Raw genomic sequence first — 27,746 nt, forward strand, 5'->3', positions numbered from 1 at the left:
TGTGATATCATGAGTGGAGAGAGAAGCAGCTCATAGAAGAATTTGAGTTCAAAGAAACTGAAATTTAGCATGGAATGTGAAATTGAGGACTTCAGCTTCTAAGGGAATGATTGTGGAAACACCAAGGTTGAAGGATGTGAACTTGGTGCTACACCAGAATTAGTAGCTGGGGTGATGATGTATGTATTGACCAGTGTCCATGAAGTTCTCTTTACAAAAGAAAAGTTTGCACCTGACAAGCTATTAGAAACATGCATTTCTGTTAAAACTCCTTTCCCATCATCTATTCTAGAAGGGACTGCATAAACTACAAATGAATGGTGACTTCGATGTTTTGAGAGGCTCTGTTCCCCTAGGACCTAAATAAAGTAGTCTCGAACCTTCTCACATTCAGAGTATCCCATTGGGTTCTTTTGCATGCATCCTTTGGTAAGGGTGCACAATGGGTCAATATTCTCTATCTTCTTTCTTTGCACTGGGGCTCTAGCTGCCAGAGGGGAAAAAAGCCACACACAGGGAAATGCATAAGTTAAAATCAAGCAAGCCTAGTGGGATGGTAATGACTTTCCCAGCATCCAAGTTTTTGCCTTCGGGATATGTGAAGCTAGAAAACAATGCCATTCATTCAACAGTTATAGAAAACACACAATGTAAGTGGTACTGTGCTAAGTACTGGAGGGCATGCAAAAGTATGTAAAACACAATCCCTGCTCCAGGATTCGAGGCGGGAAGGACATTTCAAGTATTACCCAGACCTTTTCACCCTTGAAGAAATACATAGGTGAAGAGAAATCTACTCGAATTTTAAATCAAGCACTGAACGACATATGTTTTAGGAAAAAGGACAAATATACTTTCAATCTTTATTTCTAGGTATTGCAATGTGGCTTGTATGGACCAGGGAATAGGGGTGCTTGGAGAAGCCTGACTTGAAAGAGGCACCGCCTGGATGCCTACACAGCGGAATCCTAACAAAGAGGCCGGCAGTATTATAAGGGAAGTAGGTAACTTTCAGTAGAACTGGCCTCCAAGAAGAACAAAAAGACAACATTCCACTTAGGAGTAGTTGCAACCATAACCCAGCCAACTTCAGCTCCCCAACCCGCATTTTGTGCCCAGGCCAGACGGTAGTCTCCGCTAGCCAAATTCCTCTGCGTACCCCAGACCTGCAGCCTCGCACACGCCGCCTACAGCCTGGAGGCTGCCACGTGCGTCCGGGTTCCGGGCTCGATCCCTAAACAGGCCCGGCGCCTTCAAGGTCGTCATGGCAACTGCGGGGGTCCCTATCTCTGTCCCTCAGAGTCCAGCCGAGAAGTCCGGACCTTGACAGTGACAGGAGGAAGCGGCCTCAGCCCTTCCTTAGAGGGGGCTAACGTGATCTTGGGCTGCAGGCGCCACTTCTGCCGCATCGGTGGCTGCGCGCTCCACTTGGTTTATACGGGCTCGGATCCCGAGCCCAGAGCGCTGCGCTGCCTTCTCCTCCTCCTCTGTCGCCACCCGGCGGGCAGCTTCTCCAGGCGAGACGGGCGTTCGATCCTCCTTCCCTGGCTTTACGGATTTCCGGGGGCGAAGAATTTTGCCTCGGTCCCTACGAGCATCTCTCAGCCTCTTTCCCCCTCCCCTTGCGGCTCCCCCACCCCGTGGGCGCGCGCGCGCACACACACTCACACTGGCAGGCGCGCGTGCGCACGCCCGCGCGCCCCGAGCCGCGGAGTCTCCAGCGCCCCTGAGCAGATCCCACTCTCCCGGGCGCCGCTACTCACACAGGCTTCCAGCCGCCACGGGGCGTCCTCTGTCTGCAGCAGCAGCGGCGGTGGCGGAGGGAAAGGCATCTGCAGCCTGGCCCCGTCTGGCAGCTTCGTGTTCGGGACAGAGTCCGGGAGAAGCGGAGAAGGAGGAGGACGCCGAGACTAGGAGGAGCCGCGCCGCGCCCGGCGCTTGGCTTCGCGCGGCAGGCTGCCTTCGCTCCGCGTACCGCGGCCTCAGGTAAGCTCCGCGGCCCGCAGCATCCTCGAGGCGTCGGGGCTCGGAGCGGGGGTTCCCTGGTCCCGCCCCCGCCGGGGCGCTGGGGCCGAGGCTGGAAGGGGAGTGGGCGAGGGGGGAGGGGAGTGGAGCTAGAGGTGAGGCTGGTAAAGAGCGGTGCGTGAAAGCGTGGGGCTACTGTGGGGCGCCTCCCCGTCCTTCTCCGCTGTACCCCAGTTCAATCTCCATCACTTTTATGAACCAGGGTGACCGGCCCCTCAGACAGCTGTTCTCTGCTTTCTTACTCCGCCAGCTAGCCGGTGTCCGCTCCGGGCTTCGCGCCCGCCGCGCGGCAACCACCTCCCCTGCACCTTGGACAGCGCACCCCGCCACTCGCCGCCCCCGGCACTGCACCCGGGACCCTGTCCTGCTCCCGCAGCCCTCCCTCTGCCCTCTTCGTTCCAGATTGTCACCATCCCTCCCTGCATCCCATCTCCTTCCTGCCTTGGCAGACTCCGCTCTGGTGCGGGCCGGAAACTTTCCTCTCAGCTTGGTCTGCGCTAGGTACTATTGCTGTTATTGGTGGCTATCCCCTCTCACGGGGAACTGGACACCTTGGACAGGTCTTCCTTGGAGGGAGCTGTTCCCTGCCTGACCCAGCCGGAGGCAAAGGAAGCACTGGGCGGCTGGACTTAGCGGCTCCCAGGGTGCAGAGCACGCACCTTGGCAGCTGGATGCTCTCAGGTTCCCCGCCTTTCTGGACACGTGCACGCCTCCCACGGACTCGGCCCCTCCCGGACCACCCCATGTCCTCCCCCTGCACAGCCACGGCCACCCCATAGGTTGGACACCCGGGGATCGCATTTTCTGATTGGTTGAAGGCGTAACCCCGCCTCCTTTTAGGGGGGTGGTTCTGGAGTGTTGTGGTTGTCATCCCGCAGCGAGCACATGGGGAAAGTGGGGTCCACAGGTGGGGATGCCCAGCTGTGTAGGATCCCTGAGTCCCACTGTATATAACCCGCTTGACCGCCTCCTTCTCTCAAAATACACTCCAGCTTTTCTCCTTTACTCTTTTCCTCGATCTTTCATTACTATAATTTTTTTTAAAAACTAGCCTGTAACCCTACTTTTTACTAAGATTGTTCGGTGTAGCAATTTTTAAAAGCAGATCTAGGAGAATGCGGGCAAACAAGTGCACATGAAGAGGTTCATGGCACTCTGAGTCGCGGATTTGAGTCTGATAGTTTGGGGAAAGTAATGAAGGGTGCTTAAGGGATCTGAAGAGGTGGAGAAAGGGAAAAGGAAATTGATTTTTGGAGTAAGAGAGACACAGGTGAGCGAGCTTAAGAAGCATAGGAAGAAGCAAGTGGGTCATTTGTAGGGTGAGACTGAAGGAGAAACCCATGTGGGTTTCCCAAGAGGTGGGTGTGTTCTGCTGAAGACAGCTGTCTGGAAAAGTGGTAATTCTGGCTAATACTTCGTTCCTTAACACTCTTTGCTTTTGTTTTACTAGCGTTGCACTTTTGATAGGCGACTTTATAGTAATAATGTATATCCATCTAAGGGATATTGATTATTCCAGTTTCTTGTAACACACAGATTTGCAAATGGTAATGAATTTCATAAAGTGAAAGGCCCCTCTAGAGGGATGCATTAAATAGTTAAGTTAAATGCTTTTGAAATATGGGGAGAGAAGACGGGTGAGCATTGTGTAAAATACAGATTGTTCTGGCATTATTTCTAGCCTTTGCAGAAATACATATAAATGATACCGATTTCTTTTCATTTCAAAGTGTGATTGCCTCTAGCATTTTCAAGCTTTAATTCCTTCAGGCTGTTTTGATGTTGTGTCTGTTCATCTAAGAATATTGTAATTCTTATCTTTAGAAGCCTTGTCAGTGCGAAACAAACACCAACGATACAAGTTAATGTTGACAACTTTATATTGAGTACACTGTGTGTTATTTTATTTGTAAGAAAGTAAAATAGGAAAAGTAACATAGCATGACTATTATTACCCCCTGAACTCATATCAAAACCTAGTGGAGGAGGATCACATGAGGCTATTCCAGGGATAAATTTAGTTTTTTTTTTTTTTTTAAAGATGAATAAAGTTTTAAGATTCTTAGGTATAAACAGCAACATTATTTGAATTATCTTTGTACACATTGGTAGCACATAAGTAAAACAAGATGTTTAACATGTTGGATGGTTTCAAAGTAGATGGTAAAGACTTTCTATTTATGATGATAATATAATAGGCAGAATTGCTTTTCTGAGTGGAGGACTTCATATTCAAGGAACAGGATTTGATATATCTGACAAATTGGAAAATTGCTATTGTTGAGAAAGTATTTTCTCTACTTCCTGCCTTGATTTGCCCTCAGGGATTTGGATTCCAGTTGTGGGCCTACAAATTTAGATGGGTTTATAGATAAGAGAATAATGTATATAATCATACCTACATATATGCATATCTGCAAAATGTATGTATTTATATCAGCACATAGTTATATATTTATACACACAATTTTAGGGTACATTCCATGTATTCATACGTGTTATTGTCATCCTTAGATATTTTTTGCTTATTTCTTCTTGTCCAAAAGGTGGCCCTGTTTTAAACTGTAGAAAGCATTATCACCAGAATTGGCCAATAGATCATGGAAACAGACAATAGTATTTTGTTGCCTGGCAACCACCTACCGTGAATGAAAAACAAAGCAGTGACAGCTGCTTCCACATCCTGATATTCACTCTGTAGCTCAGGCATTGTAGCCCTCCAAATGAGACAGATCTGAGTTTCATTTCAGTAAGGTGAAGCTATTTCTTTTTTTTTTATGTTTTAAGAAGAATATTAATTTTTTATTGTAATAGAAATTATGTTGTTATTGTGGGATGAAATGAAGCATCTAATTTCAATTGTCCTCTTAAGCCTAGTATAAACTGAAAAATACAAAATTGCAAGGATTATTTAGACCCTTCTCATTCTTCCCTTTATAGTCATTAGACATCCATAAGCACATTTTCTGCTGCCCTCAGGTGTTCTTAGGATATTTTAAAAACCTTGAGTTATCTGTGATATCTAAATGGATAGCAGGCTTTTACTGCTAAAAGGAAAGTGGAGATTGATGCTCTGCCTCAAACCTTTAATTTTAAAGGACACTGAGGCACAGTGAGTCAACCCTGGTGACAGAACTGGTTTCAGGGTGTCTTCTTCTGTGGAACACTTGACAGTTCCCACCCTCCGAATTATTCTTTCTTGTTCTCTATTTACATAAATTTGTAACCAAAATCACAATAAGAATACTTAGAAAGTACAGTCATATTTGCAAGTACAATTTTGATATATGACATACTAGGCTAGATTGTGGTCTTAGATGCTTTGTATACAGTATATTCTGAGTTCAGTCTGAAAGTTTTATGACTTCCACCTCTCTCAAAACAGTAAAGTCCAGATACTTGCTTTGGTAGTTGTTTACAGCTTTGGATAATCTTTAAGAATCTCTTATTCTTTAGGTGAATTTTTTTAACAGAGATGAAATTGAAGATTATATTGGTCAGAATGTCCACTTGCAAGAGTTTAAATTTTATGGGTAATTAATGCATCACTCTTTGTAGTTTCCTGTTCTGTAACACAGGACATACTGTTGGTGTGGTGATTTGGGCTCTTTAAAGTGGGTGGAACAGACTCTGTGGCTGCATAATATTGTCCACATCACCTTGCCAGAGGGGCTGCCTGGTGCCTGTTGATAGAGAACCAGTCATCTGTCTCTGAGAGAGGTAAGAATGCAGATTGTTTCTGAACTCTAAAATGATAACAAATAATTAGGTGGCAAACTTGGATCACATTTGCATAGTGTATTGCATGTGTGATACGTTTGAGGTTCCTTACATTATTTTAAAGAACCTGCACTATGTTGTTTATTATTTATGACAAAAGTAAGCATTTAACTTTAAAGAACACCTTAAGTAGAAAAACCTGTAGTGGACTGATTGTAGAAACAATGTAGTGACAGTTTTCAGTACCATTGAAGAGTCAATTTCACCGGAAAAGATGCACGTTAGCAGATTTGTGAAGGGGAAGAAATTGATTTACAGCATGTTTAAACTAGTTTTAGAAGGCTGCTATTAACTTCCTGTACCTAGAAGGCTTTTCAAACAGAATAATGATTTGGCAGATTTCAAGTGAATTTTGTACTTTATAAAACAAAAACACAAAACATTTTCTACTGTCTGGGTATAATCTCTTGAGGACAAGTACTTGTTTTGGAACCTTTGAGATAAATGTGAATTTCAAGGTTATTTAAAAAAAATCAGAATCATTTCTGTATTCATTTGTATAGTGTGATGTTAAATATTCAATAGTTCATATATTTAATCCACTGGAATCTTGAAATTTAGTTAACTTCCCTCTTCCATTTTCTTGTGTAAGGTAATGTATGTGTAGATACAAACACACACAATACTTAGACTTTTTTCTTTTGGCTGTTTTCATCGTTATGATAGAATACTATTGGACTTGATTTGTTGTGTTTTTCATGCAGTAAAGAGAAGCTTTAAACAAGAGATATTTACGTTTTCTATTTCTTTATGTCAGCTTCAGCTATTATAACCTGTAAACTCTCACCATCCCAAATAAGATGATTGCTAAAAACACGCCAGCAAATAAATATATAAGCAGCATCCCATTTGCTACCCTCCAGTCTAGCTAGGAAACTATATTTTCTCATTCTGAGACATACATTTGCTTCTGTGCACACCCACGAACACATATAGAGCTTAAGGTCTTGCAGACTCCTGTTTTAGAGGTGGACAGAAATAGTATTTTATTGGGAGATCTATATGTGGTAGTACTCAAAGTAAAGACAATGTAGTTAGGTTTTCAGAAATGCGGTGGAAAGAATGTGGTACAAAGAATCAAATTTATTCCTTATGTAAAAATGTTCACATTTATGCTGACGGTATTACCAACCCATGGCACCTAGAACAGCGCTTTTAATACCTGCCGTAGAGCCTGATATGTGGTAGACAGTACATATTTTATGGAATTAATGCACCTTCCATCCCTTTCGTATAGTGAGGCAAATATTTCAGTCTTTATCTGTGTGAAAAATAAAGCTTAGAGAATGAAGAAGAAATTACTACAGTTTTCTAATTGTTAATGTATTAAAAAAAGCCAAAACAGCTAACTTAGCCAGTGGTATTTTGGAATATACTTCTTGTCAGTGTGGAAAGTTATACCAGGGCTATTGATTTTTCACAAATACAGCCATCCCAAGTATAGAATAGCACTTTAATAGCCCACAGCAGCATAACAAAGGGTATGGCATCAAGTCTGAAGGAATACTTTATTTAGCTGGCACTGGAGGGTGAAGTTCGCTAGCCCCAGTGTAATTATCCAGACTGGAATGTGGCCAGGGTGCTGTGGTTAACATCCCAAACACTGGGAGAAAAGCCACGGATGAAGTCTTTAAGGACCACAAGTGGCTAGAGCTTCTGCTTTGGTCTTATTTGCATAGGACACCTTGAGCATCTAGAAAGCCTGGGAAGCCATTGTGCACCTACGGGATAGTGCCTGCAGTTGATATCTGGACAGTGGGTGCAAAAATTCTGGTCACTGGAAAAAGTTTACAATCCTAGGTGTTCAGTGCCATTGAAACAGATCTTTATCCTGCTGCAGCATATTTGTGATGTAAGTAGAGAGTGGTGGTGTCATAAGGTAGGTTCCAGTTCCTCTTACCATTACACCACTGCTTAGGTATTTATCTCCTTTGTAGGCCTTTGTTCATAAATGAACATCAGCAAATCTTTGTTAAAATGTGAACTGATAAAAGGCTAAATTACAGACTGAGAATCCAAAAGTGCGAAGTACAAAATAAAAATTTTTTTGAGCATTGACATTATGCTGGGAGTACAAAATTCCATACCTGAACTCATATGACAGTCACAGTCAAAAATCACAACAAATATTGTATAAGGTATATAGGAAACATAAGTGAATTTATGTTCATACTTGGTTCTCATCCCTAAGTTATCTCATTATGTGTATACAAATATTCCAAAACCCAAATTTCAAAGCACCGATGGTTTCAAGCAATTTGGATAAAGAATACTCAACCTATACTTTTCTGGAGGAATTCCTGATTGTCTTGCACGTAATAGGTGCTCAACAGGTATTTGTTTAAAAATATACAGTGAAAGAATTTGTACATTTTATTAGGGGCGATTGTTTCCTGTAGGGAACCTTTTGATCTTCAACAAACATTTATTGAGCACTTCCTATATGAGCGGTAGTGTGTTTGACTCTGGGAATTGTAAAGACTCTTTAAGACAAAGATCCTGCTCACAGAAGAGAAGGCAAAGTGCATAAAAGTGAAATACACACATTCATTGTGATTTGATAGGTGACTGTGCATGGGGTCAGATGTCCTGCAGAACAGAGGCACGAAGGACCAGGAAGTGTCTACTAAAAAGATTTTGGACTAAATAATGGAATTGGTAAGCTTTTCTCAAACCCACTTGTTTGTGAATCCCATGAGGTTCTCATAACAGTGCTGATTTCCAGATTGCACCCAATTGTATCTGTAGGTATGTGGCCTGGTGAAGCGAACACAGTCAGTTTTGTAGTTGTAACTCTGATATTCCACATGCCAGTACATGTCTACAGAATTTGTCTGCAGGCGTTTCCTATTCTCTACCTGAGAACTTTTTCTCTCACATGTGGGAGCACTTGGTAGTGCGACACAGATAATGACCTCAGAAGTTGACCTCAGCCATGACAGAAGTCAGCTCAGTAATACCCTGGCATCCTTAACTCTTGAGAGCAGTAACTCTGATGTACCATCTACATCATATTCCAGAACCCCCTCATGAAACCCAGCCTTAGTAACCCAAAGGGCAGTCTGTTAGACAAACTGTACTTTCTGGCTGTTACCCTTTCCTCTTCTCTACCAGTGCTTCTAGGATTCCCTCCCAGGTAAATAACTTGCTGTCTGATGCTGCCTCAAGGTCTGCTTCTGGGGAAATTCAACATGAGATAATGGCAGAGTCTGCTTTTACTTTTTACAGTGAGTCGGGTTTGGGAGACCCAGTCTTAGGTGAGAGAGAGCTACTGAAGAGTTTGGACGAGGGCATTTCCATATTGAATTTGGAACTTAGAAAGATCACCTTGGCAGATGTGTGGGGAAGGGATCCACAGAGGAAGAGTCGGGCATGGAGACCAACTAGGAAGTGTCAGTGCCCAGGTAAGCACTTAAGCTAAGGTATCCTTGGAGAAGGAGATGCAGGAAAGGATTTGAGATGGATTCTGGTAGAATGCTGTCTAGAAAAACTGGCCAGTGATATATGATCAGGTAATTCACTGCTATTCCCAAGAGGAGCTTCCAGTTCTTCACCCTGCCCCATTGCCTTGTTGTGCCCATTAGATTTGGCACCCTTGGAAGGACTGTGAATCCTCTCTTGCCTATGATCTTAGTCAGACTTTCTAGAGTTAAGTTGTACAGTTCGGAGCATAAATAAAAGAAGGAAAAATAAATTGAAGAATATAAATAATTCACTATTAGATCATTAAAGGAAGAAAGTTACATTTTACAGGAAGGATTTGTGGAGTTTATAGGAGAGCTGGAGAGGTATCTGTGATGCATGTCCATTTTGTGATGAATAGTAATTTTTCCTCCTTTGCTCATGGCCCAGAAGTGATTTCCATCCACCATCAGTTTCTGGAAGACCTCGCACGACTCTCTGTGCACTTATGCCTATTGTTTTCCCTGCTGCTCTGATAGCCTGTGTTTTAGCTAAGTGAATGAGTGGTAGCTGGGGGTGGGGTGGGTCTTTTCCTTTTATTCTGACATAATTCTTGGCTTTGGACTGCATTTTCTCCTGCCAGTTCTTCAGCCACAAGTTCCTAAAGAAGATCAAGAGGTAAGAAAGTGAGAGAAAGAAAGTGTAAATCCATAAAGAGAACTGTTTTGAATTAAACGCTTAATTATGAAATGAGCAAGTTAAAGCTTGTTAGATGATATGAAATGAGATAAGGCAGCCTTCTAATTAGTATTATGAATACTAATATTCAGATTCTGTCTATAGTCAGAAATGTGAAGGCTGAATAATCAAACAAAAGCAACCTGACACCATCGTATTTTTGGAAAAGTAGCATTGACTCAATGACAAAAAGGACCAAATTATAAGAAGTTGTAAAATGGGTCAGCAAAGAACTTCCTTGGCTGTGATTAACAGGGAGAACAAAGAGTCATGACAGTAAAAATGCTGAGCATGAGGATGTAAGAAAGACCAGGGACACTCTGGGTGAAATAAAATGGGAAGGAAAAGGCCTTGTTAATGTCAGAAATTATGCGTGTATATGTGAATCCCCCTACTCCCCATGGCACTGGGGATTGAACCCAGGGGATTGAACCCAGGGGCACTCTACCCCTGAGCTACATCCCAAGCCCTTTTTAAAAAAATTTTGAGACAGTTTCTTGCCAAGTTGCCAATGATGAGGCCTTGAGCTTGTGATTCTTTCCTCAGCCTCCCAAGTAGCTGGGATTATAGGTGTTCACCACTGTACCCTGCAATATTTTTAAATTACACTTATAAATTTGAGAAAATTATGGATTTGCATATAGTTATACAAAATAATACACAGATCCGATATGCTTTCTCCAGCTCCCACAAAGATAACATCTTGCAAAACTGTAGTACAGTATCCTAACCAGAATGCAGACATTGATACACTCCATCAATCTTGTTCAGACTTCCCCAATTTTACTTGTACATATTTATTCCTATATGTGCATGTATTTACTTTCATGCAATATATGTGCGTGTGTGTGTGTGTGTGTGTGTGTGTGTGTAATTTTTAGAAGTCAGACTCGTTTTCATTCTGGAATTTAAAAACATTTACCTGTTTACATTAGTCCTGGCTAATTTAACTAGAAGAATGAATAATATAGAAGAAAGCCCCTGACACTTCCCCATTCTGGGGTTCTGCAGAATGGCATCAGGGGCCTCCTGAATATGGCAGGAAGGGTAGTGGGCTATTCCACAGGGTAGAGCTTCTCCTTTGTTTCTTCCTCTGTAACTATTACAGAGAAATAAACAGACCTTTTGAAGTTTGTCTTTTATAATAGTAGCTTGATGTGAAAGCTCACTGTAACTCCTCTTCTTTGAACCAGCATTTCTCTCCTTCCTTCTTATGTTGGGTGCAGCCTTCCTTACCCTTCTCACTCCCTACTGTATCAGATGGGGCTCACTCCTGCAGCTTGCTTTCCCACATTTCTTGGGAAATCTTGGCTTGCTGTATTGGGCCCATGGGAGGTCTTGGTGGGAGACAGTAGGGAGAGGGGCAGAGCAGGATATTTTTTTCTTTGCCATTCTTGGGTGGCAGGAATCCCTCCAGTAGCATATCTCATGCCCCACAGACCTTCTTTGGTTCCAGCTGCTCACTGGTGCCCTTGGTCCAGAAGGCTGCAGTACCTGTGGCTATCCTCTCTTTAGGAGAGGTGGAACTTCTTGTTCTCACCCATCTCTGGATCACCTCACTGTCTGGTGTTGGGCTTGTGGTGCTTTCATCACCTGAGTAACCAATTCTCGATTAAATTTCCTCCCTGGAAAATAATTAGAGAGATTTCTGTTTTCCTAGTTAGTCATTCTCCAGTTCCTCAAAGCATGGAAATGATGTAAATCTGATGGACCTACATCTCCTTTCCTTTACTGACTCTTCTTTCCCTAGCATCAGTCTTCCCTTTTCAAACATTATTTGGCCTTTTGGCAACCTCCTTCCAATGTCTTCACTATTTTATCCTTCAGCCTCTCATTTGCTAACCTTCCCTATCTTATTTTCTGCCAGCTGTTCTTACCGACTTCATCTCTATGTGTGACATCCTTAACATATTAACCTAATGGTGTCAGGACTCTCTCCCAGATGTGCTTTAGCTTAAGGTCATACTTCTGCTACAGGAGGGTTCGGTTTTGCTGGTACTTCACTTTTCTGCATCAGCATGCTTTTTATATGTATTGTTAGACTCCTCCACTTCATCTCCTATAAAAGTATATGTGGTTCTATAACAAAAACAATAGCAAGAATATTGACAAGAACACCTCATAAGAAGGGAACAGTTCTCAAGCTGGGGCTGCCATGGTGGTCACACACGTGGCTTTAAGAAAGGGCCACAAAAGAGCAACTTGGAGTTCGTCGACATGGTGGTGGGATAGTACAATGACTATTCAGACTCCTCTTACTGCTAGAAAGCAGTCTTCTTGGTTGCTACCATATTGGTTCTGTAGCAGCTTTGACCCTTCTCCCAGGGGTTCCTAGCCAAGCCCAGAGAGTTGGAAGCTGGAGCCTCTGTCAAGAAAAAGAGGTATCTTCCACAGAGATGTTCAGAAGAGCCCATGAACCAGCCGAGGTGCTCCATGCCGATGCCAGAAGCAGTACATTTAGGTGTTGTAGCACACATGGGGATGTTTTTAAAATTAATAGCTATGCAAATCACCACCAGCTCTATAGATCTGGCACCTGGGAAAATTAAAAGCTTTGGCAAAAGAAGAATTTAAGTTTTGAAAAATAGCCCGTGGCATGGGTAATAAATGTGTTTTCCTATCCTTGCAGTGGAAACAAGGCTGGGGACTGTTTGTGGGCTGGTGAACACAGTTATGAACAAATGGATCTTTTAGGAACCTGCTTGTAGGGCTGCTTGATTGTCTTTGCTCTCCATAATGATAAGAAGTGGTGAGTGCCGGACTGGAGAATTGTGGATTAGGCAGCTCTGGGTGAGCTGACAATGGAAAAGAAATAAGCTTATTTTAAATGGGCATAAGCTTCAAGGCAAGTAATTAAGACACACTTCAGGTTCATGGAAAAATTAGGGTTCTAGTTAATACAAACACAAGATTGGAAAAAAAATAAATCACACAACTATAATCACCAAAGAACAGTTTGTTTAGTAACAAAACACCAATTACACTTTCTCTTACGTGCATTTCTCTGCTCTTTCCCCTGTATCTCTCAGAACTGAATTCAGGGTCTTCTTTATCCTCGTAGTACTCTATGCACTTTTCTTCAAAGTCCTGTCTGTGTGTCTGTAAGAACAACTGACAGTTTCTTGTGAGGTCCTTTGGAAGCCTGGTCTTTTACCTTTTTCAATATTGCATCTTTCTGTAGAGTACACTGCTTCTTTCCTTATTACTCAGTAATGTGCAGTGGCATGAGGAGAGAGCTTTTAAGTGGAACTTTCTTGATCATTGGGGACTTTATTTTGTCAAGTAACACAAAGCAGGTGCTTTTAAAGTTAAAGAGCTGTTTTCTGTGCATTCACTGAGGTAGACTCTATAAACAGCCTGTCGGATTTTTTTCTCATCCAGTTATTAAGGGATTATTTTTGATGTGTATTTTAGGTCTCATATAATATTGTGACCTACCTTAACACTTATTTTGTAGTAGAGATTTAATGTTTTTTTTTGGATGCTAAATTCATGCTAAATGTTCAATTTGATGAACGAATACGTATTTATTGTGCTAAGTTCATACTAGGTGCAGGGAATACAGTGGTGAGCAAAATAATCATTATTTCTGTCTTACTGGGAGTCCACAGTTTACTGGAAAGGACATTAGACAAATAAGTGAAAAAATAATTATACAATTGAAACCGATGATAAATACTTGGAAAAGAACACATTTTTCTGAAGGGGCACAGTGAGGGTGAGAGGGTCAGGGACCTTGAATGGGAAAGTAATTTACAAATTAGTGCATGAAGAATGGTGTTATCCAGGTGGGGAATCCCATGTGTGATGGCCAGATAGAGTTTGGCTTTTGAAACTGAAAACTGGCTAGTGCTGCTGGAAAGCAGAGAGTGAGGGCAGACAGTGGCTGGGAACAAGACTGTTGAGATGTAGGTTAGGGCTTGGTTATGCCAGAACTAGTAGGCCATGCTGTAGACTTTGGATCTGTGGGGAGCTATTGGAAGGTTTTTGTTTTCCTTTTTTTATATGGAGGTGAAATTCATATAACATAAAAGGAACCATTTAAATGAACAATTCAGTGGCATTTAGTGCATTCACATGGTTGTACAAGTACCATCTGTATCTATTCTAAAACATTTCATTCTCTCAGATTAAAACGCTATGCTGATTAAGAGTCTCTGAAGGATTTTAAGTGACTTACCTTTGTGGAAAGTTTCTTGAGAAAGGGTTGGCAATGGCAAGAATGGAAGCAAGAGAACCAACTTGGACATTATTGTCAAGTCCAGGGGTAGATGGTAGTGGCTTCCTAAATAAGCAACAGGAATAGTGACTGGAGATATGGAGATGAGGAGAATGATCCAAATTATATGATTCAGTTTGATTATCTGTAAGTGACTTAAGTCACCTTGTAATTGTCTATGTCACTGTTTCCCAAAGCGTGATCTAATACCCAATTCAGATCTGTCTAGAATGTTTGTTGAAAGTGTAACTGCTTGGGTCTACCTCAGGCTACTGATACACAAGGACAGAGCCTGGTTTCTAAAGGATTCCCATTGGAACTGAGGTTTGAGAAATTCATTATGGTCTTCTTTTGCATTCTGATATCCTTTAAGATCAAAGGTTGGTAACAGTCCATCTAGGTGAAAGTGAATTAGTAGACCCAGAATAGACATGTGCATGACTATATGCATGCTTAGAATCTTGAGTGGGAGAGATGCTTATTGTGGATGCATCTTTAACTTGATCCCAAAGCCAAATATAAAGTATTGACAATTTGATAGGTGGTGTTTATTTTTGATTCATTCTTCAAGTACTATGACTCTCCTAGAATTAAATGGTGACTGACTGTGAATAATGGCATTATCATGAATTATAATGTAAGCACAGTACAATAATTTATTGTCAAAGAAACAAATAACTGCTGGAAATTAACTTGTGAAGCAAGTTAAAAAAAATTTCAGTTACCTGAAGATCTATAAAGTTCCTATTACTCTACAGAGATGTTCATACTGATAAACTAATATGAGATGCCAGAGTTTCTTAGATATTCTTTTTGGAGATCCTACAAGCTGGAGTAAAAGTCACCAATAAATAAATCAAGATTTTTATCTTTAACGTCTGTTTTCTGTTTGCCTTTAGTCCATTTTCCTAACTTGGTGCTGCCTCTCAGATCTGTGACTTCTAGCCTGAGTCCAGAGCACTCAGATGCCACTGACCCAGCAGTGTTTAGAAATCTCTTTAAGTGATCACCTCTCCCCCAACAATTTATATAATGTATATAACTGCATGGTAATTTTAGAACTGAAAGAGGTCACAAAGAACATTTAGTCTTCTAGTTTGCTTCAAACAATACGTTGGGAGGGCTTAAAGTGCCTAGATTTATAAGACTGCTACTGAGGGTTAGTTAGGTCCTGGGATTTATGCAAGGAAGGGTGTGGATATCCAGCAGCAGTCAGAATAAGCCATCTGTCTGTACTGGACATAATGACTCAAAACCAGACACTCTTTCAGTGGCCTCCATAGTCCCTCCGTCTGCCACCATGTCATTGTTCTGACTGCCTTTCCCTCCCTCAAAGTGGAGTCTCTCTCTTTTGGGATACGAAGTGTTCCGCTTCTGTAAGATGTTTCATTTTGATTAATGTTATTTCCACTCCTCTAGAAAGATGCTTAGACACCCCTGGCTGTGTTTCTTTTTCAGCATGTATAAATTCAGATCTGAACGTGGTTTTGTTCCTTCATCATGGAATTTTATAATGAAATAATATTTTGAGCCTGGCTAGTTTCTTTTACTTTTTCCTCTCTGGAACACTTAAGTTTGGAGAGGGTTTTCAGGCAAAACTGTCGACTTATTTTACAATAAAAGCAGAATCAGTAACTAGCCAGTTTTTTTAAGCTTAATTTCTCATACCCTACAAAAATTCATGTTATTGTAAAAGATCAAACACTATAGAAAAATACAAAAAGGAAAGTAACATTCCTCAGATATCCTACTAGAGATAACTAGAGATATTGTAGTGAAATTCTTCTAGGCATACCTCTGAGTCTCTCTGTGTATATGGATATGTACACATGTGTATATGTGTGTGTGTGTGTGAATTCACATATAAGCACTCAGTACAGATAAAATTCTAAATAAGTGAATTCTTTAATCTGATAACATGTAGCCATCTTTTCATGTCAGTTAAAAATATATATTTAATGACTGCGTACTTCTATTGGATGCCTTTCATTGTAAGAAAAACAATATCTGGGGCATGCTGGCATTATATATATATAAATACAGCTGCTATAATTTGGATCTTGAATAGCCCTCAGAGTGTTGAATACTGGGTCCCCAGCCCATGGCACTGTTGGGAGGTGGTGGAACTTTTAGGAGGTGGGCCTACTGAAAGGAAGTTCCTTGAGATGTGCCCTTGGAGGGGATATTAGGACGCTGGCCCCTCTTCTTCCTCCCTCTTCACTTCCTGGCCTCTGTGAGGTAAGCAATCCCTTCTACCTTGTGCTCCTGTCATGATGTACTGTCTCATCACAGGCCCAAAATCAATGGGGCCAATTGACCATCGACTTGACCCTCTTAAACCATGAGCCACAATAAACTTTTCCTCCTTATGAGTTGATTTTCTCAGACATTTGTTACATTGACAAAAAGCCAACACAACAGCCATGAGAAAGCCATTTTCTGATTGCTTTAGATTTGGGAGCAAATTTATGTTAATCCCATCCAGACTTCACAAATTGGAAACTCAAGAGTTCTGTTAGAAAAAAAGGGGAAACGCCTTGCTGAGTAGGCAGCTAATGGTGTCTATTAAAAGTTCTCTCTAGTTTTACTGATAGACATTTGTTTCCAATTTTTCATTCTAAAAGTCATTGCTGCTCTAAGCATACTCATATGTACACTATTTTACACTTGGGTGGTTATCTCATTTGGGTAAATTCTTATTAGAGAAATTGCTGGATCAAAAGGTATACCCATTTTATATTTTAATAGCCATAAGCCATCTAAGCTATCACCCCACGTTTTTTGCCAATTATGCATTGATATCCCTCAACTGCCTGTTGGGAGTTTTTCTTTTAAGCCTCTGACTCTTTAAGAGGAGACTTCAGAATTAAAGCAGAATCTCAGGTGTCACAATTTCTCTAAGCAAGACAAATTTGAAGTGACATCATGTGAGGTAAATCAAAGCTTCAGTGGTGTTAAACTGCTTCACCAGGAAGGCAAGGAGGGAAGGATGGAGTGGAATGTGCTCTACCTGTTGCAAGCCTAGTGCTTGGTGAGTGATGGCCCAGAGATTGACTATTTGAGAACCTAACTAGTTGGGAGCCTCTGACTGTCAACCATCTGAATCTGCTCATTAGCACATGCTGGTTCTGCAGTCGCTGTGTTACTCTCTACCTCTTTCCTCATTGCAATGTATGAGGCAAAGACCAGTGAGGCATATTGGAAGTCCTGGAAGCTGATGACCATTCATGCATTTACTCTGTGCTTTCAACTGTATATTTTCTGCAGTTGAATTTGTTGGAAAAAGATTAACTTAGAAATCAGTGATTTCTGGAATGGCAGGGCAGTGGGTGCATTGGTCATCCTTTTGAGGCAGTGAATGGGAATGCTTTTGGGGTGATACACTTTCAGGGACCAAATGCAAAGGTACTTTTTGCCAGGGTAACCTTTATTAATGTGAATAAGTGCATTTGAAAACCTGAAGAAGGTCGAAGTTATTAACACCTTTTGAGTATTTTCAGGCATAGTGGCATATACTATCCTCTTTAATCCTCATGACAATTCTTTATGCCAATAAGAGGAAAACACAATTTGTCCACTTAAGCAAGAATCTTGAATCCTTTTTTCTATTGTGTTGTGTTCCATGATGCTCCTCTCTTAAAATAGAAATTATTATAGCAACTTGCTTTATTTTAACTGATAATGCAAAAGAAGCAATCAGTGTTGAGTATTGAAATTGAAATATGGCTTTGAAGAAATCTACCTTTTATCATTGCAAATGATAAAAATTACTAAAGTATAAATGACTCAGAAAAAATTGTGCAACTTAGAAAACAAGGAAGTTGGATCAAAAGTGGCAAAGGGAACAGGATTTCCCATGGAAATGACTTGGCAAGTTGGGAGTTTTCATGAGCATGAGACAAGTGGAAAGAAGCCAAGTAGTACAAGTAGTCAAGATAAATGATATGGTATATGTGCATATGTTCTAAAGCTATAAATATGCTAAAGAAATACTAATAATTATTATTAAACAAGAAATGTTTATCATGGAAGCGTAAGTTCATGAAAGAAAGTTTGATTATAAAATATGAAGTAAGTGGATATTTGGAGATGTCTGAACTTGTTGGCTGTGTTTACTTGAGTTCAGAATCAAAGGTATGGTTCAGTTAAGTCAAACCATAACCTAATCAAAAAGGGGAAAAAAGGACAACTTACAAATAGAAGCACCACTTGATCAGAGTGAAATACATGTATATTAAAAAAAGAGAACATTAGGGTATAGAGGACTCAGTGGAGAAAAATAATTTAACCTTACTAGATAGAGTGTAGTTACATAACACAGGTCCCATTCCTCTGACATTTAGCACATGGAAGAGTTTTTGGTGAGCATGGACCAGAAAGGCCCAGCTCTCTTAGTCCTTGTCCCTACTCCCCTTCTCTAATTGCTGAATGCCTGGTGGAGCTGGCGGGCACTGACAGATGAGTGGTCTTAGTCTCACATTGCATCTGGCAGCAAGTGTATTGCTCTCCTCAGGCTCTCGTCGGCTGCCTCATACTGCTGTGTGTGTGGTGTCTGCCAGTGGAAAACTGATGAAGAGCCACCCGGGAAAGTACAGGGCTTTGGCAAATGCCCAGCTGTACATGGCTGACCCTACTCACTGAGAATGCTTTGGTGGGAGTTGAGTGCATTCTTTCTCACTGATGCTCTAATGAACCTGTTACAGAATATTTGCTATAGTATCTCCAAAGGCTGTTTTATTGGGAATCAACCCTTGCCCAGTTGCACTGGTTATTAGAAACTTTCTTTTAATGTGCCGTCTAAACTTTTCTCACCTTGGCCTGAGGTAGTTGCTGCCTGTCCTATTTAGCAGTTGCTAGCAGTAGCTGTGAACACTGGTGATGTTATAGACTGAGGAGTAAAACAGAAGCTGAATAAAGTTTGGCTTTCTGCATACATCAGGACAGAGCTTTGGGTTCCAAGGTGAAAAACAATACAGAAACAGGAACTGGACATGTCACTGAGCAGTGTATCCATGGGTGACCCAGCGGGGGCATCCATGTCTCAGTGTTGAAGATGCTGCTGCAAACTTCCAGTGCTCCGAATTTGTGCCCATGTCTCTTTAGTCTCAAAATCTTAGCGTGAAATATTTAGTACCTTAGGAAAGTTAAATTAATGGTGAGTCAGAGTAATTAAGGCAAAGTAAATAATCTCCAAGGTTCTCATTCCCTGTGAAACTAATTTCATATCTTATCCTTCATGTGTTAAAAATAGTTCTCTGCTAATTCAAGATGCCTGTGCTCTGTTGGTGAAGTGCACTTCAGTTCTATTGAAAGGATGCAGATTAGAGAGTTATTTTCAATTGGACTTTTTTTTTTTTTTTTTTTTAAGAGAGACATTCATTTTGGCACCATGAGAGCGTGAAACTCTTTGGGTGAGCTGAGAGTTGGATACAGCTGCAACTGGGCAGATGACGGGCCAACTAGCTATGATAACTCACAGCTGGGGCATCCTTTTCATCCTAGAGAGAACTCTTAAGTTCCCATCCTTTCTGCTGATCAGGTTAGTTTAACTCTTGCAGGGTTTTTGGCCACAACTTGTTTATGTCTACAAGTTTATAAAGTAAGTCTCTTTTGTTCTTCTGAGCAATGGGAACATTGGGACTGAAACACAGATTTAGTTATTTTTTTTAAGTTAAAATAATCATGAAATTTGAGCTCACAACTGTTCCCTTATTAGTGTGTTTTCAGACATCAGTGTGCCAAATGAGCTACAGCCGCATACTGCCCCTTTGTCCCAGCACCTAAGATGGTCATAGTGCTCTGGCTTTAGGGCAGGGCTAGGATGCTGTGCTTCTGTGCAAATGAAACTGCTTTAGGACTTATTGTTATAGGATAGTCTTCATCAAATGAGAGGATCCTCTCTCTGTAACAAGAGAACCTTTTGGTTGGAAAGAACTGACATATTCGGAGAGAAATATTAACATGTAGTCTTGTGTTACCTATAGCTGAAATATGAGATCATTATCACCACGTAGTGGGCCTTCAAAATCCCTGTTATCTTTTTCTTTCAAAAAGAAGCCTCAACAATTTAGTGCATCATGGGCCTGTTCTTCCAGAAAAGAGTTTTGCTTTTAGTATGTTTTGAGGCAGCAAGATGGGGGTAGAAGTTTCAGGGTCCCATGTATGTCACAGAATACAATCTGTATATAACTACATGGCCAAGTAGGAAAAAATAGCTAATTAATAGAGAAGCATATGTGTAAAGTGACTTTAATGAATTTCTGATTTTTAAGATATCTAGTTTTAGTGTCACTTCACCTGTTGGACAGTGAAGTGCCTCCTTTCTGCCAGATTTTAAATTTATCTTTCTGACAAAAAAAGGAAAAAAGAAAATACTGAAATTGAGTTAAATGTAGGCAGATGATAATGACTCTTTTGCCATGTGTGAAGACATCAGACTCCATTGTGACTTTTTTTTTTATGGTGGTATCAGGGATTGACCTCTGAGCCACAGTCCCAGCCCTTTTTTATATTTTATTTAGAGACAGGTTTTCACTAAGTTTCTTAAGACCTCACTAAGTTGCTGACACTGCTCTGAACTTGAGATCCTCCTGCCTTAGCCTCCAGAGCTGCTGGGATTACAGGCGTGTGACTTTTTGACTTCACTATCCATATCATCATCATTATGTGTGTAAATATACACCTAATAATGTGAAAAGCTGCATCTCACCTTTTGATCGACATGACTTCTGAGTGAATTATCTGTTTTAAAGGTGGTGACATGGAAATTTGGTGGAGTTGGTTTGTCCTTCATTCCTTCATTGATTGATCCTTCATACTCATTTACTGTGTGTTTCCTAATGTTACAGCACCTCCAAATGTACAAAGCTGAGGTGATCTCATCCCCTTGGAATACGTGGGCTACAAAAGGAAATGGAGTAATAACCAACACTGAGTGATCAATCTCAGGAAGCAAAGTTGCAGAGTAGTTGAGGAGTGACAAAAGGGCGGAGATTAATTCTGTCCTGGGAATTGGGCTGCTTTTCTCAGAGAAGAGAATGAAGCTTGGCTGCAGAGGAACTTTCCAGGTAAAGATGATCATTCCAAGCTGAGACACAGAGGCACAAAGAACACAGTACATCTGGGGAGAGAAACACGCAGTGATGGTGGCATTGAGAATGTGTGGCGAGTACAAGGAGATGAGGCTTGGAAGGTCACAAAGCTTGTGAAGGACAAGGTTGGGGAGGAACAGGGTTTACTGCTTCCCAGTTTGTTGTTTCTCCGTTACACTAGGTTCTTTGTTACTTAGGTTCCCCCCACCTATGTCATTAGTACCTTCTATATAAGCCATGTTGAAGCATGTGACAACTAGGGATCTCATTTGACAAGATTATTCCATTTAACCAGAGGTACAGCTTGTGGTTTGGTCAGTGTGCAGAGCTGTGTGTGTTCCTGTGCATTTGTTAGGGGCTGAGGCCCTGATGTTCTCAGCTAGGTGTTTTCTGGCAGGTGAGGCAAATGCCATTTTGATCAACCACAAGAAGGTCTATTCTTACTGCATGACCTACCTACTTTTGAGGTCTCACAGGTTATGTCCTTTTTGTTACTTGGGAATATGTAAGTTTTAGTAATTATTTTGAAGGAGATGGTGTCTTTAAGCTATTTCTCCTATTGAAAATGACTTTTTTTGTTCATATATATGAGTAAGTGCTAGAAATAATTGGAAACATCTTAAAAAGGGTAAAGTGGAGGGTGAGGCTTGTTAACTGTTAGCTGATACTCTCGCTTAAAAGCAGGCAGGTTTTGTTAGATTTTGTACACTGTATGTGGTGTAAGGAACAAACCTTTCCATTTTTTTTCTGAGAGCCATGATGTTATCTCCATAATTGAAAATAATCTTCTAAAGTTGCTATTTAACTAGATTTACACAATCCCCTTTCAAATCAGCTGTTATCTGCCCTTACATTTCACAGTAAATGTTGCTGTCTGCACAGCCCTGCTAACAAGAAGATCAAGTGTAACTCGTTTCATGATTCGAAATAAAGTGTTTCTATTGTAATTATCCTGACTCTGGGTTGTGCTGTTACAAGTGCGCTCATTTCTCAGCTGCATTTATGAGGATGTTTGATTGTGGAATATAAGGCCCTCGGTTGAAGCAGTGTTTTCTTTCATGAACATCTTACGGATTTTTCTAACTCTTCCAATCACTTTAGTTTTTTATGTTTGAAATGTTTTTGTAGCTGTTTCAGGGTTGTGGCTGGGATGAAGTGAGGTAGGTATTGAGAATGTTTTCCTCAACTGTATACTGGGTGATACTAAAGAGGCACTGTATTCCCTGTTTATATCTTCAATGACTTCATTTTGGCAAAATTAGAATAAACACTATGCCTATTAAGCTGCAGTTGGCAGGTTTTAAATAGGTGTTTTTATGGTGGCAGTGAAGGAGGTCCACATTAAAATGTGCCACCAGACCATGTTGTGAAAAGCTGTGGAATTTCCTTTGGAATTCCTCAGATACAGAACAAATTCATGTATGTTTAAGATACACCCTGAGTCTTACATATCTGTGATGATCCATATAACTTTCTAGATAGTGTTCACATTTCATTTTTGTTATGTTGTTCCACTTACATTATCGATCTAAAAAAAGATTTGCTTATATTAGGCTAGCAAAAGTTTCAATAATTTTTTTAAATCAAAACTTCTAGTTGCTTACATCCTCAGGGAAGATGTCAATCAACTGCCTTGGAAAGATAAGACATTACATTCTGTTTAAGTTGGAGCATCAAATTCATCTGAGACTGCATGCTGGAGGCACTCCACAGGTGTTTGTTACTGGTACTTTGGGAAGTGGATAAGAATAGAGAGCTGAACTAAGGATTGGTCTGGGGAGGAGAGACACTGAGGAGGCTCATTGGTTTTCAGACTTCTTTGAATAGTCAAGACTCCACTTCATGATATTGGTTGAATGTTTGTGTCCTTCCCAAATTCATGTTTAAATCCTAATCCTCAAGGTTATGGCATTAGGGAGTGGAAACCTTTGAGAGGTGGTTAGGGCATAAGGGCAGAGGCCTCATGACTGGTGTTAGTACTTTTATAAGAGACCCAGGAGAGTTCCCTCTCCCCCTCCACTAAGTGAGGATGCAATGACAGAAAGCAAACCCTTGCCAGACACTGAATCTACAGGCAACTTGATCTTAGACTTCCTACCCTCTAGGACTAGATGGTAGAATCAATTTCTGATTTGTTTATAAACCATGTAATCTATGTTATTCTGTTATAGCAGCCCAAATGGACTAACGACAAGACACAATTCTTCCATTTAACAACTGTCCCTTAAACATTTAAACCTGACTTTCTTGGGTGAAAAATAAGAGGTCTAGACAAGAAGCAACTGCTCTGAAATGAATTTTATTAAACCTGAATAAGATTCAGTGTACATGTACCAATAATAAAGAGAGGGATTTATTAGCTGTATTTAAACTAGTTAGCCATTTAGGCTATCTGTTGTGTTGATCAGTTCCATTAGTGGGGATCATTGAGAATTGACTGAATCACTTTGACACCCTTCCTAATTAAATTAACACAAATATAAATATTCCATAAATATTACACATCCTACTTCACAGGCTTCATATAATGTTAAACTTTTGTTCCCTTAAAATATCTTTTGACTTTAGGTAGAATAAGCATTGTTTGCATTGTAATTAGGAAGAGCAAACCTCTTGCCCAATTCCCACCGTTGCTATCAACAGTGCCTCTTTAGGAATGCAGGATTCCACCTGATGCTTGTCCCAGAGTGCTGGCTTCCATCTGGTGAAAGTGGATACTTCTGGCTCACATGTGTGGGAGGCAAGAGATCCAAGTTATGTTGTACTTTCTGTATTGTGTTCTGACAAGTCAATGTTTACTACTGCTACTACTCTAAAGACATATAGGGACAATCTTAAATTCAAATTTTGTACCATGATTAAACAGGTGAGGAAGTTAATCAGAAGGAAACTTGAATCTGATAAAGTGAAGCAAGCAGATAAAGTGAGCTGTAGGATAAATAATAGCCCCTAACCAGCATACAGTTTCCTCTTTCTTCTCAACCCTAGTTTGTTGACAGTTTAGGGAGTAATAAGAATTGGAAGAGGAGGTGTGTGTGGAGGACATGGAAGTGGCTACATTTGTAGCTTATATTTATTTATTCTAGCACTCTGAACAGAGAGCATACTGTAGGAGGAGAGATGGACTTGGTAAGAAGTTTAAATTGCCCCTGAGCTGCTTTAATTTATGAGTTTCTCAATCGAGATGTTGCCGGATGAATTCTTCAGACTTTTGCCAACACTGAGCTATCCCTGAAGACATATCTCAGCAGTTGTATCCATCTCGGATACTCCCATGCACATTAAATGTTATCCTTCTACTTGCACCAATAAGTCCAGCTTATTGGACATATGGTGTAGAAAAAGTAAAAAAGGAGGATGTGCATTAATTAGGTTTGCAGGAGGAGGCAGTTGACCTAGAGAAGGGCAGAGACTCGCGCCTGTACTTTCTTTTATTATTTTTGTTTCTACTGCGCCTGCTTGGAAAGCTGTTTCCAATTCCCTGCCTGTGAAAGTGTGTGGTAGTCTACTAATTGAGACTGGAAAGCGAAACAGGTTTTGCTTAAAGTAGCAAGAACATTGTGAACATTTTAAAATGCTCTATACCAAGAATTCTGGGTAATTCAGCAGTCAGAAATGAGGGGAGAGAAGAGCCACAGGACCTGTAGCTGAATAGCAAGTAGAGGCCGTCTAACAGAATGAAACCCATCTGAAAACAATCCAGACTAATGCAGCAAAGTGAGGAGGCGGCCAGAGGCAGTGGGCAGGGAGCTGGTATTTGAAACAGGCTAATGCAGTCATTTTGTGAAGGTGAGTAGTTGTGTATACTTTCATGGAATGGAGTGGTTTTCCTCACTGTTTGAATAGTACTCTGAGAGTTTCTGCATTTATTGGAAGTAATTTCCAGGTGTTGGAAAGGTGACCAGTCAATCTGGTGGTGTAGAAAGATGAGGGTATTTTTCTTGTAAATTTCATGTACTTTCTTTTGAGTTTTTGCACAAAATAAAGATCATTTCCATTGGGCTGAAAACAACTTTAAAATTTTTTACAGATCTGAGTTCTGAGGAACTCAATTTTCTTGCCTCAACTTCTCTGTACGTGAGAGGAATATTAAATATCTTATCTGCATCTCTGCTCTGGAAGCGTTATTTCCCAGAAAGAAAAAGGCAGAGAGGTGGGATGACCCTCAGGTCTCTTTCTGTGACTCAGAATCTTGGTAGTCTGTTTCAAAAATATTAATAATTATACTTGCTTTTTTTATATCTCCAGAGTTTGGGGAAAAAGTGCGATAATAATCAGTACAAATGTTTGAGCTATTTCTAGGGAAAAGTTCTTTATAAGCATATTCATAACGGACGCAGTGCTCACTTCCAGACAGGTGGTGTTTGTTTTCACTTTGAGATATTTATTAACTTGGAAGTAAAGTCAAGGAAGCATGGTACCTCTTGGCCCACTGAAAATATTTTACACAAATCCTATGCCCTTGAAATTTATTTAAGCAAAGGGTCTTTTATGTTAAATTTATATATAGTGGTGCCTGATGCATGGGTTCCCTTGAGACTATTTTCATTCCCCCCCTAGTTTATAAAATATGTAACACTTAGCAGAAGAGAGTGGGTTAGAAGGCAGGAATGATGGTAGGGGCAGGCAGTGTGGACAAATGTCAGTAGAGTCAGTGGTTCCTCAGGACAACAGTGCTAGGGGTGTTGAGGGTAGAGGGCACCTGCTGCTGAGTGCCCTGAGTGGGAGGGAGTGGTGGGGGAGGGTGTGGACAGATGGCAGGCTATGGCATGCACAGACAGCTCAGTTCCTTCATGTACCTCAGGAGAATTTGGTCTTTTGGGGCATGGATACGTGGTTCCAGTGATCACCAGGGCCACTGCAAATAGTGTAAATTACAATCATTTGTCTATTATAGCAGTGCAGGGCAGTGCATAATTGGTCTCATTTTAGAAGGACTTGTTTTTTAGAAGTTTTAATAGAATTTCAGCAAAGAATGATACACTCTAGCTATCTAGAAAGTGCACTTAACCAGATCAGGATATTCTGTGCATGATAGCAGATAAATTAAGGATTTATTTTCATTTTTAGATGGTCAAACAAATATTTGAGCCATGTTTTCTTAATGTATAATTGTAGGGCAGAGGTCAGACCGTGGATGATCACTTTTCAGGGGATAAATGCTTCTGCATCTATATAACTTCTTTGTAGCCCACAACATTGTTCATTTGTGGTATTAAACCATTATTTAACTCTCTTGATAGAATGTAAGTTTATGAAGGCAGAGACTATGTCACTCCTACTTACAGCTGTGTAATCAGTGCAGTGGCTAACACACAGATGATGCTAATAATCATTTGTTGAATGAAGGATAGATGAATAGATGTATCTAAATATGGTACAACTCACTTGTCTGTATCTTGGGTAGATGAAGACACCACCCAGAAGTAAATACCTTAAGGCTTTTCCTATACCTAGATACCGAGGAGGCATCACTTACCTTCCCAGGCTGACAAAAAAGTTCACATCTTTAAAAACCATTAACCCTTTATTTTTAAAATGCTTATTAGATGTTTCTCTGTCTCAGAATATAGCCTCTGATTTAGTGTGTAAGTTAGATTTTACTCAGCAAGATAGTGGCTTCTCCATCACTGAAGGTTTAAAATAACAGAAGACATTTTCTATGAAGCATGGTATGAAGCATGGTAGAAATTGTTTGAGCATAGCATGAGAGGTTGAAAAAGTTCTGTGGGGTTAAATTCTGATTTACCTCCAGGATTCTATGACTCTTGAGATGTGTGTTTAATAATATATCTTTTGGCATATTGTAGAGACTAATCAATTCCCAGCCCAGGATTTCATTTACTTTCTGACACGTGTCTTCTTGGTTGCATTTTCTGTATTTTTCTAAAATAGAGCAATTTTTCTTAGTTCTCTGGTTCTGGAACAAATAGGGCTTCCTTTCCCTTGTTTCAGATCAGTTTTCTAATCAACACCTTGACAAAATGAGCTAACCCTGTCTTCCTTGTTCTTACACCCCCTAATCTGCCTGACTTTAAACACATTTTAAAAATTTTAATTAATTTATGACTTGGACTTTGCATATTTATATGTTTTGCATTGCTACTAATATAAATAATAACATTTATTGAATACTATTATTTTCTAAGAATGTTATAAACATTTAATCATCCAATTTTAGCCCTATTAAGTACTATTATTTCCTCATTTTACAGATAAGGAAACCAGGGTTTAGAGGGGTTCAGTAACCAACTGAAGGCCATTCAGCAGTTAGTTTTAAATTAAACATTTTGAGATAATTACAGATTCATAAAACAATTATCAGATTATATTCGGAGAGATCACTTGACCCTTTACTTTGTTTCTCCAAGTGGTAACATTTTTGCAAAACTGACTGGAAAGGACAGTCAAGATCAACAACATTTCCATCACTGGCAAGAATCCCTGTGTTGCCCATGTATAGCCATGCCCACCTCCTCTTCTTGCCCCTC

General features: G+C 40.5%; 1 protein-coding gene across 10 annotated transcripts in view; it reads left to right on the plus strand.

The window, feature by feature from the left end:
- Positions 1–1,741: 1,741 nt before the first annotated feature.
- The window catches only part of Enox1 (ecto-NOX disulfide-thiol exchanger 1), a 531,696-nt gene continuing 505,691 nt past the window's right edge, over positions 1,742–27,746 (plus strand). For 4 of the 10 annotated variants that reach the window (XM_047554186.1, XM_047554187.1, XM_047554195.1 and 1 more), the window contains exon 1: positions 1,866–1,986. The gene's annotated coding sequence lies outside the window, so the exon portion shown is untranslated. Of the gene's footprint in view, positions 1,987–8,369; positions 8,464–27,746 lie in introns of those variants that run through there. The other 6 variants (XM_047554196.1, XM_047554188.1, XM_047554192.1 and 3 more) reach the window with 6 other exon arrangements.

Source organism: Sciurus carolinensis, chromosome 5, assembly GCF_902686445.1.
Source record: "Sciurus carolinensis chromosome 5, mSciCar1.2, whole genome shotgun sequence".
NCBI classification, from domain to species: domain Eukaryota; kingdom Metazoa; phylum Chordata; class Mammalia; order Rodentia; family Sciuridae; genus Sciurus; species Sciurus carolinensis.